The sequence below is a fragment of the Tachyglossus aculeatus genome, chromosome 13, assembly GCF_015852505.1.
Source record: "Tachyglossus aculeatus isolate mTacAcu1 chromosome 13, mTacAcu1.pri, whole genome shotgun sequence".
Classification (NCBI taxonomy): Eukaryota; Metazoa; Chordata; class Mammalia; order Monotremata; family Tachyglossidae; genus Tachyglossus; species Tachyglossus aculeatus.
This window is the reverse complement of record NC_052078.1, coordinates 16,447,081-16,461,578: the sequence shown is the minus strand read 5'-3', so window position 1 is coordinate 16,461,578 and position 14,498 is coordinate 16,447,081. Positions and strand designations below refer to the sequence as shown.

The 14,498-nt window shown below is 43.3% G+C and overlaps 1 long non-coding RNA gene across 1 annotated transcript in view; it reads right to left on the bottom strand.

Annotated features, from left to right (window-relative positions):
• Window positions 1-14,498, bottom strand: part of LOC119936402 — a 95,320-nt gene that overhangs the window by 50,638 nt on the left and 30,184 nt on the right. The window contains exon 4 of the long non-coding RNA XR_005453732.1: window positions 959-1,035. This is a non-coding gene — a long non-coding RNA (uncharacterized LOC119936402). The remainder of the gene's footprint in view (window positions 1-958; window positions 1,036-14,498) is intronic.

The window sequence follows — 14,498 nt, the reverse complement described above, 5'->3', positions numbered from 1 at the left end:
CACCTAAAAAATTCAAATTAAAAATATTCCTTTCCTCACAAAGATAATGCAGTGATTCAAACCATACCCAGAAACCAGAGATACTCTCACATTTTCCTGAAAAAACACAACATGAGCCATTCTAATAAAAACATTCCATTTTCCACCAGACAATCTAGATGGTAATCCAGGTATTACCCCATCAGTAACTGTGCATCCAACGGCCACAGCGTGGATGGAAACTTTTTGAGAGTTTGATGTTAGATTTTCATATTAAGAATGGAATGCAAGGCCGTTTCAGTCTATGGAAATCCCGCTCTTGAAGAAAAGCTCCTTTTTGAAATGCTCATATGTAGAAATCAGAGTGTATAATGATTGGGGAGAATTCTCATGCTCTAGAGACTTTAACTATTTGTCTCTCATCAATGTTGGGTTGCGGCTTAGACTTTTTTCTTTTTGAACCGTGTTTTGGAAAGTCTCTGAAACTGAAGTTCTCCCCTGGAATTTCAAGACGGCAACATGGCAATTTCCCACATAATTTCAGCAGTGACTCTATTATGCAATCAGCGCTGGTGGTGCCACCAACAGATTGAACAAGAGGAAAGCTCTTGGGTAGTATTTGGCCTGGTCAATAGAGGTTCAGATAGCAGCTAGCCACCCTGCCCTTTGGGGACCATTTCCACCCCACTTCACCATGGCCCCCCATACTCAAAGAACAGCTCAAGCACCTCACATAAGCCAGATTTCTTCAAAAAAATTCAGGTTACTAATATATATACAGTGTCCCTTTCTTAAAAGACCTTGGGTCTCCTTGCAGCCCTGCTGCAGGATCCTTGGCTCCACGAGTTGATCCAAGGAAAGGGTCGGAATGAATGTTATGCCAAATGCTCAGCCTGCAAACACTCCCTGTACGTGTTCTCTCTAGGCAGGGATTTCAGTACTCAGCCCTTATTAATGTTAGCAGGAGATGACTAAATACCTGTTCAATCAAGAGCGGGACAGCTAGGGATTCTTGGCTCCGGCTGGTCAATAACAGCGTATTGGATGACCTTTCAGCTGGAACGAAAAGAATTGGCTTGTTTGAGTCATTTGCAGCCTTATGTCTTGATCCCACATCCCTGTCTGAGAAAGTAATGCCCTCTTCACCTCCCCCCCTCCCCCCACCCACCAGGCTCACCCAGTGAAAGTGTAATAATGCAGTTCAAGGTACGGATTCATCCACCATCACTTGCCGAGCCAAATGTTTCCCTGGAACATTTGAAATTAGAAATGTCCATTACCTAGGATTCCTTGGCATCAGTCAGAACCCAGATCTCCCAATCTACCTTATATTAATTTAACTTCAAATTCCTCCCCCAAACCCTGGGATTTAAAACCGGCCCTTCTGTGGACTGAACCTTCCGGTTACCTAATTATCATCCTATCTCTGAAGGGGAAGTCTAGTCGAAATGTAAATTTTGTCCAGGCTGGGTGATGGACGAGCAAGAGCACAGAAACCTGCTGAATGTCAGCTCTTTGGCCTATTAACCAATCTGACTTCAAACCTCTTATAACTTCTCGTTGAGAACACATGGATACAGTTTGACAAAGGGTATCGAAGAACAATAGGAAATCACTTATGCTTGTTATCTTTGCACCAATCGTATTTATTTATCATATTTTTAGTGAGTGCAGAGCACTGTACTGAGTGCTTGGGAGAGTACACTATGAACATTAAAACAGACACATTCCCTGTCCACAGCGATCTTACAACCAGGAGGGAGGTGCGGGGGGTGGGGGCACCACCACAGCCACGAATGTAGTTACCATTTCTCATCCTCTCCTCAGTGCAATACCCAGATTTAAAGCCTAAGGCATAGTTTGTTATGTTATTTACCAAAAGCTTACTGGGGGCTAAACACTGGAGAAGAAACAAACATAACAGATCAGACACAGTCCGTGCCACAAATGGAGAATGACAGCCAAAAACAATGGTGATAATAGATTGCAAGCAACAACAAGCAACAGAGTCGAAGAGCAAAGACTGATGAGTCAAGGCAAGTAAAAGAATAGATCTTAGGGGCTGGGGCCTCAGACTGCCTACTGCTTCAGGTAAACCGTGCTTAGGGAAGGCCGTGAGGGATGCAGCATTGCATAGTGGATAGAGTTTAGGCCCGGGAATCAGAAGGTGATGGGTTCTAATCCTGCTCCACCACTTGTCTGCTGTGTGACCTTGGACAAGTCATTTCACTTCTGTGCCTCAGTTACCTCATCTGTAAAATGGGAGCGGACTGGGAGCCCCATGTGGGACAGGGACTGTGTCCAACCCAATTTACTTGTATCCACTCCAGTGCTTAGTACAGTCCTTGGCACAAAGTAAGCACTTAATAGATACCACAATTTTTATTATTATTCTAGGCATTATGAAGGTAATCTCCTGGCAAGCTGCAGCCTAAGAGCTGAGGGAGGCTGGTCCAGGGTGGCAGCAGCAGATCCCAAAATTGCGGTCTCCAGGGGGCACCATTAATTTAAAATCCCAAATTCCCAAGGTAGCCCAAATTAGGGACTCCTACAAGCAGGAAGAGGATTTGGGGTCAACATTTCCAGTTTTGTCTCACCACCAACTGGCTGACGGAATTCCAGAATACAAAAGTAAGGTCCCAGAAGGAGAAGGAACCCAAAGATGTGGGAGACCCAGGGGTTTCATCCATGGGGGCAGGGATACGAAGACCAGTGGAAGCTCCTTTCCCATGAAGGACTCTAGTCCCGCATGGAGGTGTTCGAGTTGAAATACGTCCCTGAGGAAAGGGGAACAACAGTTCATTCCAGTCAGGCAAAGCCCAATATATGGAAAGATGTCCCCTAACTCCAGGAAGGAGGAGGAAAGACAGAAAAGGGCCCACAGATTCCTGGAAGTCTGTCAGAAAGGCACCACTCTCTTAGGGTCATTTTAAGATCAGTGAATTTCATGTTACGTTTCAGTTTCTCCCCTCTGCAGCAAGTGCACCAGCAGTGATGGGTCTAAACCAATTGAGAAATCTGCATGGAAACCATTGCCTTGAACCTGGCCCTCTGCTTTCTGCAATACAAACAAGCAGAGATTGCACAGCAAGGCACAGAAAATCACCTTATGGAGAGACAGTCTTCTAGACTGTTAGCCCGTTGTTGGGTAGGGACCGTATCTATATGTTGCCAACTTGTACTTCCCAAGCGCTTAGTACAGTGCTCTGCACACAGTAAGTGCTCAATAAATACGATTGAATGAATTGTGCCATACAATCAGGGTCTGTGATTCTCAGAGGCGCTGGGAGATGTACTCAATGCTCCAGCAGGGGCCCTGTGATGCAGGTGAAAGAGCATGTCTTTACAAGCACCTCCCACACTACACAAGAAGAGGGGAGGAATCTAAAAACTAGAGCCTTTCTCTTGCAACTTAGAAATATGCCTAGATCTCTTCTTCAAAGTCAGAATAGTAATAAACTTTTAATAGTAAAAGGAAGATGCCACTTGGGAAAGGAGAGAAGAGATTGGTATATGGGAGGTCACTGAGCAGAGGCCTCTCCTCTTTATCTCTACTAGAGTTCAACTGAGGAATCCAGTTTCAGGTTCCTGGAATAGCTTTGGAGGCCTTGCCCGGGTCCAGATTCACCTCTCCCACAGTTTTGAAGAGACCACCCTGTAAGCCAGTCACTGTCTTTTCAGTGGAATTGTTCTAAAAAGAGAAACCGGGGCCAGAAGATTTGATAGATCTTCATTGGCTAATAAGGGGAGGAAGACTTCTAGGTAACTGATCTATGTTTATGGGAGAATTCTATGCCCAATGGGTAATACTATTCATTTTATAAACTGAGACTGAATAGGAAACGGACTCCCATCTTTTTCCACAATTCTGTGCAGTAGCACCCTAATTACATTTCATGGGGAGAAGATACAATCTAGAAAATTAGGAATGACTTTATACATTTTGGAACAAATGAATGACTTGTTCTGAACTTTTCACTTTCCTCATTTTCCCAGTAATTTCAAATGAAGAAGTGTGTCAGACAGAACAGTGACATTCAGTACTTATGTCTGAGCAGAATCTCTGAATACTTTATCAATACTAATCACATTCTTAGGAGGCACTTTTTTTCTTCATCTCAAGCTATTGCTGTTTTCAAGCTACCTGAGTAACCATTACTTGAGCAAGACACAATTACAGCTAAAGGCAGAAGAGGAAAGTAGAAGCTTCTTTTCTAGCTGTTCAAACTATTTCTCAGAAACATCTTTTCATCCTGACTCACAAAGTCTTAGACATAAAACTAGAGTCTGCTTCGCACCTCTACTCTCCTCCCAACCCTGCCGGCTGTTTTTTACAGAATTGAAACATTCAATTGGTTCGACTCGACCTCAAACGTTGTATGTCTCACACCTCCAAACCAAGCAAAGGGTATCCTGAGGAAGGGAGAGCATCTTATCGGGAGATTCACATACACTGCCGGCAAACGGATTGGGTTTTCTTGAATCATTGTCATTTAGAAATGAAGTCCTTCTTGGAGGAATTAAGTCTGAAGAGCTACTTCAGTTGAGAGTCCCCATATCCTCTCCATTCCCAGCTGGAATTTAATGTCTGCTTCATTTTGATCTTTTGGTCAGCTACAATTCCCTCCCAGGTTTACAAGGCATTTGTCAGTCAGAGATTCCAGGTCAGCAACTCATCTGCATCATCCACTCATTTTTCATTTATATTAGGTGTTGCTAAAATATTTTGAATTGTTCACCCAACACCAACACAGCTGTTGGGATTATACCATGTTCTATTAGTCACTACCTTCACTGCTGGCTAGCTAATATTTTAGGGAGAGGGAAAAGGGAAAGTGGATTTATGCCTGAAGATGGCACCAGGCCCAGAACTGAATCTAACGAAATGAGAAAAGCGTAGATGATTTCATTTGCCCCTTAGGTTCTACTTCTCTAAGCAGAAGTGATTGATCCTAAGAGCCAGATAGTTCTACATTTCTCTTCAGGGAAACTTTATCCTAAAGGATCCAAAAGCCCTGAAAGTGGGCTCTGGAAACAGACCTTCAGAAGGACTATCTTAAAAATGCAATTTTGGGTGGTTCAAAGGAGTTTTGGCCCAGTAGCAAGAGTCTTAAAGTGGCTTTGCAGGAGCCCTCCAGCAATTTGTTCCAGGCATTTGCTACATGACTTCCTATGCCAACATTCCCTATATTTAAATTTTCTTTCATTAGGCAGGTACTTACAAGGGGGCAAATATCCCCAACTAAACCCTCATTTCCTCTTCTTCCATTCCCTTCTGAGTCACCCTTGCACTCTTTATTTACCCCTCCCTCAGTCTCACAGCACTTAGGTATGTGTTTATAATTTATTTATGTTAATGTCTGTATCCCCTTCTAGACTGTAAGCTTGTTGTGGGAAGGGAAACTTTCTACCAACTCTTGTTATAGTGTACTCTCCCAAGAGCTCTGTACAGTGCTCTGCACAAAGTAAGCGCTCAATATACAATAGTAATAATGATGGTATTTGTTAAGTGCTCACTATGTGCAAAGCACTGTTATAAGCGCTGGGGGGATACAAGGTGATCAGGTTGTCCCACGTGGGGCTCACAGTCTTAATCCCCATTTTATAGATGAGGTAACTGAGGCTCAGAGAAGTTAAGTGATTTGCCCAAGGTCACACAGCAGACATGTGGCAGAGCCGGGATTAGAACCCATGACCTCTGACTCCCAAGCCCGTGCTCTTTTCGCTGAGCCACGCTGCTTCTCTTGAATATATATGATTGATGGATTTAAAGGAGCACCTACTGTGTGTGGACTCCTGTGCGGAGCACTTCAGAGACTCACAGAAAAAGTATCAGTCTCTGCCATTACGGAGTTTGCAATCTAATGGGAAAGACAAGCTGACAAATATGCAGTATTTACAAGAACATGAGAAAAGATAGAAATAAATAGACACAAATGGGTACATAAATCACTAACAACTAAACCGGTTCATGAAGTTTGGTTCAGGGGCTGGCCTAGCTAGGATGGTGAAGGGATAAATCTGAATAATAATAATAATAATAATAATAATAATAATAATAGTAATAATAATAATAATAGCATTTATTAAGCGCTTACTATGTGCAAAGCACTGTTCTAAGCGCTGGGGAGGTTACAAGGTGATCAGGTTGTCCCACAGGGGGCTCACAGTCTTCATCCCCATTTTACAGAGGAGGGAACTGAGGCCCAGAGAAGATAAGTGACTTGCCCAAAGTCACATAGCTGACATTTGGCGGAGCTGGGATTTGAACCCATGACCTCTGACTCCAAAGCCCGGGCTCTTCTCCACTGAGCCACGCTTCTTCTCACTGACTGAAAAAACTTGACCTTTCCAGCTTGAACAGTACTGACTAAGAAATAGAAGAACAATGCTCTTCAGTTTGAGTTGCTAGAATGTATCTTTAAATCAGGGAAGAAGTCAGACTATTTTAGAGATAGCTAAGCACTAATAATAATAGGAGGTGTTTAGCCACTGCCTCCTAAACAAGATCCATTTGCACTATTGATTAAAATCATCCCTTCCTTCCTCTCCCCCCCATCCCCCCATCTTACCTCCTTCCCTTCCCCACAGCACCTGTATATATGTATATATGTTTGTACATATTTATTACTCTATTTATTTTACTTGTACATATCTATTCTATTTATTTTATTAGTATGTTTGGTTTTGTTCTCTGTCTCCCCCTTTTAGACTGTGAGCCCACTGTTGGGTAGGGACTGTCTCTATATGTTGCCAATTTGTACTTCCCAAGCGCTTAGTACAGTGCTCTGCACATAGTAAGCGCTCAATAAATACGATTGATGATGATGATCATTAATAACATGACTGGGAGAGTTCAATGGATGGTACTTGCAACATCTGGTCCCAAGACACAAAAAGTTTCCCAAAGATTCCAGAGAAGAGCTTGGGACACAAATCTTTACTCTTGACTCTCAAGCTAGGTAACTTCACAAAGTTAAATTTTCTCTCATCCGACAGCTTACCTTGTAACTTGTCCTCCATCTGCACTTAGCACATAGTAAATGCTTAAAAAATACTATACTCATTATTATTCTCTGTTAGAGCAGTGTGTTTGGACAAGGAGTAACACCAAGCAGGAGCTCAAGGTCAATAATCCTTTCCTTGTTGATCACTGAAAAAGTGCTCAGGTAGACCACGTGAGCCTCACATTTTTGTGGTATCAAATATTCTCTGGAGCCCCAAGCCAGGCCCTTCTAAATGGGGTCTAGGGAACTGCAGCCGAGATTCTCTCCGGGGATGCCCAGAGTTCAGTAATGTCACAAGACCTGACTCTCCTCCTCAGGAGGAGTCTCGTCTGGTGGCGCCTGGCTCTATTCTGAACTCTCACCTTAAAAGGCTCCTGCTCAGTGGGCAGAGAATGGTCAATGGAGGTCTAGATGTTTATCTTTTTCAAAAGGACATTTCTCAGTCGCAAATGCTAATCATTGTTTTCCCTAGAAGAAGCCTGAGAAGGATGGCTTTCCCAGGAGCTGAATGGATGTAAGTTACTGCCACATATAATAGATCTCCACTGAGGCATCTGATAATTCTAAAATATAAACATGGAGAAATATGGTCCCCAAACACCATTAAATGGGCCAAACAAACAAAGCGTGGATTGCTTAAAAAACAAACCGTGCCCCACTAGTCCACAATTGAGTACTCTATTGGAAAAAAAAAAAACCCAAAATAGGCTGGGCAATGTGTTTCTTAGTCCGCTTTCATTTTCTTCCTTTTCTTAAATTGCAACAGTGGGAAAACCACTACTGTTTACACTGGGCCCCAGAGCAGGAATATTACAACAGTCTTTAGTTTCAAATACCACATATTTCCTCTTCTACTAAAAACATCCTAGACTCAGAGCTGCATCAGGGTGGGGACAGAAGGAATGAGTTTTCCTCCATTGGCCATATGTGACAAGTTACCTAGGCCACGAGAAAATGTTGGGTTTGGAGAATAATTTCCTGGCAGATGAGTGTTGTGAGAAATTCTGAACTGCAACAATCCCATGGTCTTTGCTAGAAATCATCTTAAAATAACAGTGCTGCTGATTGTCTGGAACCGCGAGAGGATTTTTCAGTAAGTTACACATTACTGGACACCATGACTGCTCTGCACACCTACTGGGAAAACCCATAATGCAGTCACTCAGGTGGATGTGGCAATATCAGGAGTTCCGGGATGGGCTCAGATGGGAATAGCCATACCTAAAATGTCTGTCCTGCTTGCATAATGAAATACTCTCATACAGTCAGTCAGGTTTGCCTCACACACATTTGGGCAGAAATTAAATTTTTATAGGAAAATTCCTACCTTGCCTCATGCAGACCTAGCCAATGAGTGCTGACAATGTGATGACAATGTTGTTGTTGGTATCTCATTCATTCATTCGTATTTAATGAGTGCTTATTGTGTGCAGAGCACTGTACTAAGTGCTTGGGAAAGTACAATACAACAATAAACAGACATATTTCCTACCCAGGATCAGAGGATGGGACATTGGGAATGTAAGCTCCTGGTCATGAATTGAGGAATAGATTATAGTGATGGTGGTTTGCACAGCCCCACTTGCATTCACTCATCTCTGTCAGTCACATTCTCATTAGGGCATGGAGGGCAATCAATCACATTTATTGAGCACTTACTGTGGTCAGAGCACTGTACTTGGGAGAGTGTAACACAACAATATAACAGACACCATTCCCTGCCCACAAGCTTACAGCCTGGGGGTCGAGCTTGCGGTCTAGAATGCAGCGAACAAGTAGGTGGATGGGGTGCAGGACAGTGAGAAGCGTAAGTATAGTCATCACCCATATTAGCCAGCTACAGGCAGAACGAGGATTAGAATCCAGATCTCCTGATTCCCAGAACTGTGCTGGCCACCTGACGAACAGCAAGGCTGCTAAGAATATGACAGATCAAAAAATCAAGATCATCACAGTGATCATTCAGATACTCTGTCCACCATAACATTTTCATACTTTTTAGACTTATTGTTGGGCATTGGCATCTCTTTAGTTAACCAGGTACATTACCATGCTATTCTTTCTTTGAAAAAAAAATAAACAACTAGCTGTGACCCAATTTTCAGCTGAGGACAAGAGAGACAGCAGAAAAACATGCTGGAGTGAAGGTAGACTGTTGACTGAGGCTTGGTGTGAGTAGGAAACATGTCTATCAACTCTGTTATATTGTACAATCCCAAGTGCTTAGTACAGTGCTTTGCACACAGTAAGCGGCTCTATAAATACCACTGACCGATGTAGCAGATATAGTGACACCAGAGAAATCCTAAGGGTAGAGGGAAGTAGGTTTTAAGATTACTAAATGGGGATGGGTGATACTCGCAATGGAGTGGGGAAGAGACGGACTTGGAACTCAGCTACTGGCTTCCACTCCTCCTCTCACTAAATATGTGCAGGCTATCCTTCCAGCCCCGAGCAAATATTCTAAGCCAGGCACATCATCTCCATTTGCACCTGGTCCTGGGGTAGCGTTGGGAATGCCGTCCGCTTGATAAAATCATTTATTATCACATTCTTAACTGAATCTGAGATAAACCTCTGAGGTACATCTTTGCCATTGGAATTGCTGGAACAATAGCTTAATATTTCTGGATAAAGTATGGTAAGGTATCATGGTCGAAGGGGTTATTCATCTCTGCCTGCTCTCTAGTGCTATCCTGGCCTTGAGACACTTCAGAGTTTGCAAAACAGTCACATACCACCGCTTTCCTCAAATTCTGTGGGATTGCTGAGTTCCTCTCTAATGACCTAACTGTGACAGGAGTCAGGAGAAGGAATCAGAGAAACTATCCAGTCCCAAAGAAGTAGGATATTATCGTCAAAAGCCCTCCGTATGGGATTCCATGGCACAAAGAGGAACTTCCAGACATGAACCAGAGGAGTGCGGATACAGCCGAGGCCCAAAAGGGAGACATCAAGGAGTCCCAGTGATTCTCAATCCAGAAAGGGCCACGGGGATCAGGGCAAAAGTTCTTCCTCACGGATTTTCTCAAAGGCTCCAATTAACAACCCATCCACTTCAATCTTAAACAGGACCTCAGAGAAACCCTTACGCTGCTTTCCTGAAAAGTCAAAGAAAACTAACTGGAGGTAATTGCCTCAAGACAATTGAAATGTGTTCCCCTCGACAGGACCAGCTGTTAAAGCGTTTCACCTCCCACATCTAACGCGGCTGCTTGGCTCCCTTCTAAAATTGCATTCCTGGCAGATCCCAGAGTTGAGCAGAATCCACTAGAACAAGAAGTGCTTTGGTGTACTTCTCCAGTTACAGGGCAGGTGGAAGGTGGGGCAGCTCTTAATGGAAACAGACTGTTGACCGATTTCCAGAAATCGAAGGTGCTCATCTACAATCAGAGCAAGGACTGTAGGCTGCTCATAATTTCCCTGGAAAACTTTTTTTCTAGGGAAAAGTGTTTTCACTAGCACAAAAAAAGTTGTTCTTTTCTGTCCCTACTAAACCTTTTATCCCCACATGCTGATGCCTTCCTTCTTGCCTGGCCCTAGCGTGCATCTGTGTCGATGGCCTCGCCTGGAACCTTCCATTTTTAACTGAATCATCGGAAAAAGGCAAGTCTGGAGAACTGAACATTTTCTTCCCTGGTTGAGCTGACGGCAAATGGTCCCACTCCCACAATCAGAAAGCGCTCAATCAGCTAACAGAAGCCTGATTTTTTCATTCTTGTTTTTCTAAAAACGACACCAGATTTAAATGTTCATGTTACAGTTGAAACATTTCATTTACACGGATCAAGATTGGTTGTTTTTGACATGGACATGCTGGGCAAGTATAATGCTTTCCAGAGGTCTATTTCCATTAATATCCCCTTACAAAATCATTCTATAAAGTTCAAATTAGATACCTTTTAACTAAAGCCACATCAGCAACAGCCTATATCATTGGACCAATCTGACTTCTCAGATTTGCCTGCAGTCTCTTGGAGTTCTTTTCCTACTTTTTCAGAGTGTTAGGCTTTCAACATGACTTAGTGAAGGGATTCTAAATTTGACCCGGCGTGTATTCTGGCTGCTTCTGATTGGAAAGGGTCTAACTTTTTCTTTCCTTCCCTGATTTTGGGCTGCACCATGCCATTCTTAGGCACCATAGAGGAAGTTAAGACTGAAGTGAATCAAATCTGAATTCCTTTACCTTCATTTCTAATTTGTTTCCTCAAGGGGATCCAGCTGTTTATTTAGTGCTATCTGGGCAGTAGCTGGTTTTGCTTTTCCCCAGCATCTTCCTTTCATTCTATGTTTTGGTGCTGGAAGTCTGCTGTTGCTTGTGTGCCGAAACTACAGTACTCAAGTGGCTTGGCTCAGAAAATAGCGAAAGGTTGAGAAAGGCAATCTGGGGCATACTAAGGGCCTGACTGCCAGTAGGGGATGGGGGAAAGAGGAGGAGTGTGACAGTGTTGCACACTCATATGCAGCGAGAGAGCCAACCACTAGACTAGGCAAAGAGGCAGGAAGAGGTTTTTTTTTGGACTCACCCTGCCGAGTACCCAGTTTCAAGCGCTGAGGCCAACATCGTGTAGGAATCTCATTCTTCCCTGCTCCATGAGGAGTCCCTGCAATCTGGAGAGTGACCAATCAAGGCCCCTTTTCGATAGATATAATGAGGCTGGAAAAGTTGCTCTAAATGTAGCCTACGCTACTCCCAAATGGATGTTTTGCTCTTTTTCCCCCTCAACATAAAAGAGGAGCTCAGACTTCAGTAAAAGCTGGTCCTGGGCTCTAGCAATAGAAAAATCATTCCTAAGGATCAACTCCTTTCGTATTGGTTATATTCTTTAAGATGAATCTTTTCCCAAGTCCAGGACAGTGGGTTAGAGCCCTGACCGCCCCAATGGGTATTCTACTCAGAGTGCACAATTGGAGGAACTCCTAGGAGGCCGATAAAAACAAAAATTATTCATTCATTCATTCAATTCATTCAATCGTATTTAGTGAGTGCTTACTGTGTGCAGAGCACTGTACTAAGGGCTTGGGAAGTACAAGTCCAAATTAATGTGGAGAGGTTTCTAAATGCCTTTGATCAACTATATATTCATTTTCCTCTCAGTGACTATTGCTTTTCCAGAGCCCTCCAAAATGACCCAGCACATCTGACGAGCAGCCTGACGACAAAAATCAAACATCGAAATCGTTGTGGCTCCTGGTCCAGGATGCTTAGTCGGCATGTAACTCAGCCAGAGTGCGGAGTCCACTGCATTTAAATGACTTCTTCAACTCCCTGGGCCATCAGTCAGCGGGGGAGTTAAAACAATGAAAGTAGCAAGAGCCTCAGTCTTCAGGCGCTGGGTAAGGCAGGCAGTCATTAAATTGATAAAGTGTGAAGTGTGGAAAGTGAGGCTCTTAAACAATTAAAACTTTGGAAAATGCTACGTCAAATCAGGAAAGGGTTTAAATCCGTCAGCGTGTCACCCGGCCCCCACTCTCCCTAGCCCTTAATGATCACTTTTGCCCCTTTGCTCTTCACCAAGGGGAGAGGATGGGATGTGAAGCCATGGGGGAAACAGACTCAAAACCTCTTCCCCAAATCAGTGCAGTGAGCTGGTCCACTGGCCATTTAAGAACTTGCTCTCCACAGACCTACAAGCTCATCATACGCACATGCTGTGAACAGTATTTAGACAGTGTTTCGTGTCTGATTCAAAAGGCATTTACAAAATTGGTCACTATGAGGTTTGTTCCAAAGCATTACCCTATTTAACTGGAACTCAAAAGAAGGAGGCTAGAACAAGCACTTGAGATCAAATTCCTTCTGAGAGGGAAAAGAAGCATATGTTGCTGGGAACTAGGACAAAACTAACACAGGGTTCTCTCTGAAGGTGACCTTTGAAAGTGGGCTGTGACCTACCATCTCATCCAATCCTAGAAAGCTAGTAAAAGATTCCAAAGGTGTTTGGATAAATTCATTTTGGGAGAGACCCAGAGCAAGGAAATATTAGGGATGTGGAGCAAAAGGTTAGGATGGCTAGATGGTTCATCTCTCCGAGCACGATGATGGACGTCAAGGAGGGCACCTATGACACCCTTCCTTTAAGTATCCCATTGTGAGAGCTGGATGGATCAATGGTCTGATCCAGTTATGGCATTACTTATGGTCTTAATCCACTGGAAGGAGAAGGAAGAAAATACAGTACCTAGGATGGCAAGCTGAATTGAAAATCTAGTGACATTAATAGGCCTCATCCATCCCCATATCTCCACAAAATCATCCTCTGAGGGGCCAGACTTAATTACAGTGGAGTTTGGATTCATTCTGGCGATGGTTATGAGGCTTCAGCCTCCTGCCAGGTTATGCATTTGGAGGAATGAGTGCGTCACAAAGCTCATTCCAGCTTTACTCTGGTCCAAATATGGAAATAACAAAGGACAGCATTATGCGGCTAACCAGCCTTCTCCAGCTAATGGCAGTGCCTAGTGCAGGCTTGCAGGTGGAGTCAAATGGCCATCTATTTGGCCCCTAGGGTTACCACTGGCACTGCCCACATTGACTAGAGCCATACTTCATCTTGCCCCTTCCCTCTACAGTTCCCCACATCGCTAAGCTAAAAGAAGGCAAACATTTACTGCCAGCAGGAACATTCAGAGTTTATCCACACACTTGGTTTTCCATGAAAATCAAACAGAGAGAGACTTAGGAAGGAGTCGGAGATGATATTACATTTCTCTTGGGGCCACTGCCTGATTTTCAATTGGCCCGTTGCCTGATTTCCATTTGGCCTGGGCACATGATCCAGAGCTTAGTCTCATGGTTGGTATCAAGCTTGTTGCTTCAATTGACAAAGAAAATTTTCAGCTGAAGTTCCTTAGGTTATTACTGTTTTCCTGTTTCTTATCTTGTCAAAAAACAACAAAGAAAGGAAAGTTCTGCAGCTGAAAAAAAAAGGAATGCTCCTCAAGAGAAACTTGGTGAAAGTTTCTCCTTGTCAAAAGGCTCAGCCCCTGTTCCTCCTTACCATAGTAATGTTTCCAAAATTCTAAATAAAAAATTGGTCAAATTTCAAAACCAGAGAGCAAATATTTTGCCCAAATAATTGAAAAGTTAGGAGTATGGATAAATGCATCTCCAGCCCTTTGCTTTGCATGCTGCGTAATAACTCTGGTGTCACAAAACAGAGGAGCTGAGCCATATCTGGGAGGGATCTCCCTGCATTCAGCACTACAGTTTCTAAAGAAGCCACTGCCCCCCCCACCCAATACAAGTAATTTTGATTCCCTTTTTTGTTTCTATTTTGCCCTCTGCATGAAGAGTGAAATTTTCCCTCTAACACTAAAGACAGAGGAAAAATTAAAAAAAAACCCAAAACTAGCAAATCACTGTAAATTGACCTCTGTACACCAACAGTGTAAACCATTATTAAAATGCTCCAATTATATTTCAGCTTTAATATTCTTCTGAAGTGCAGGCAGGGGCTCAATGGAAGAATGGCTGTATACCGTTCTAGGTAGGAAAATGTCCCAAGCAAC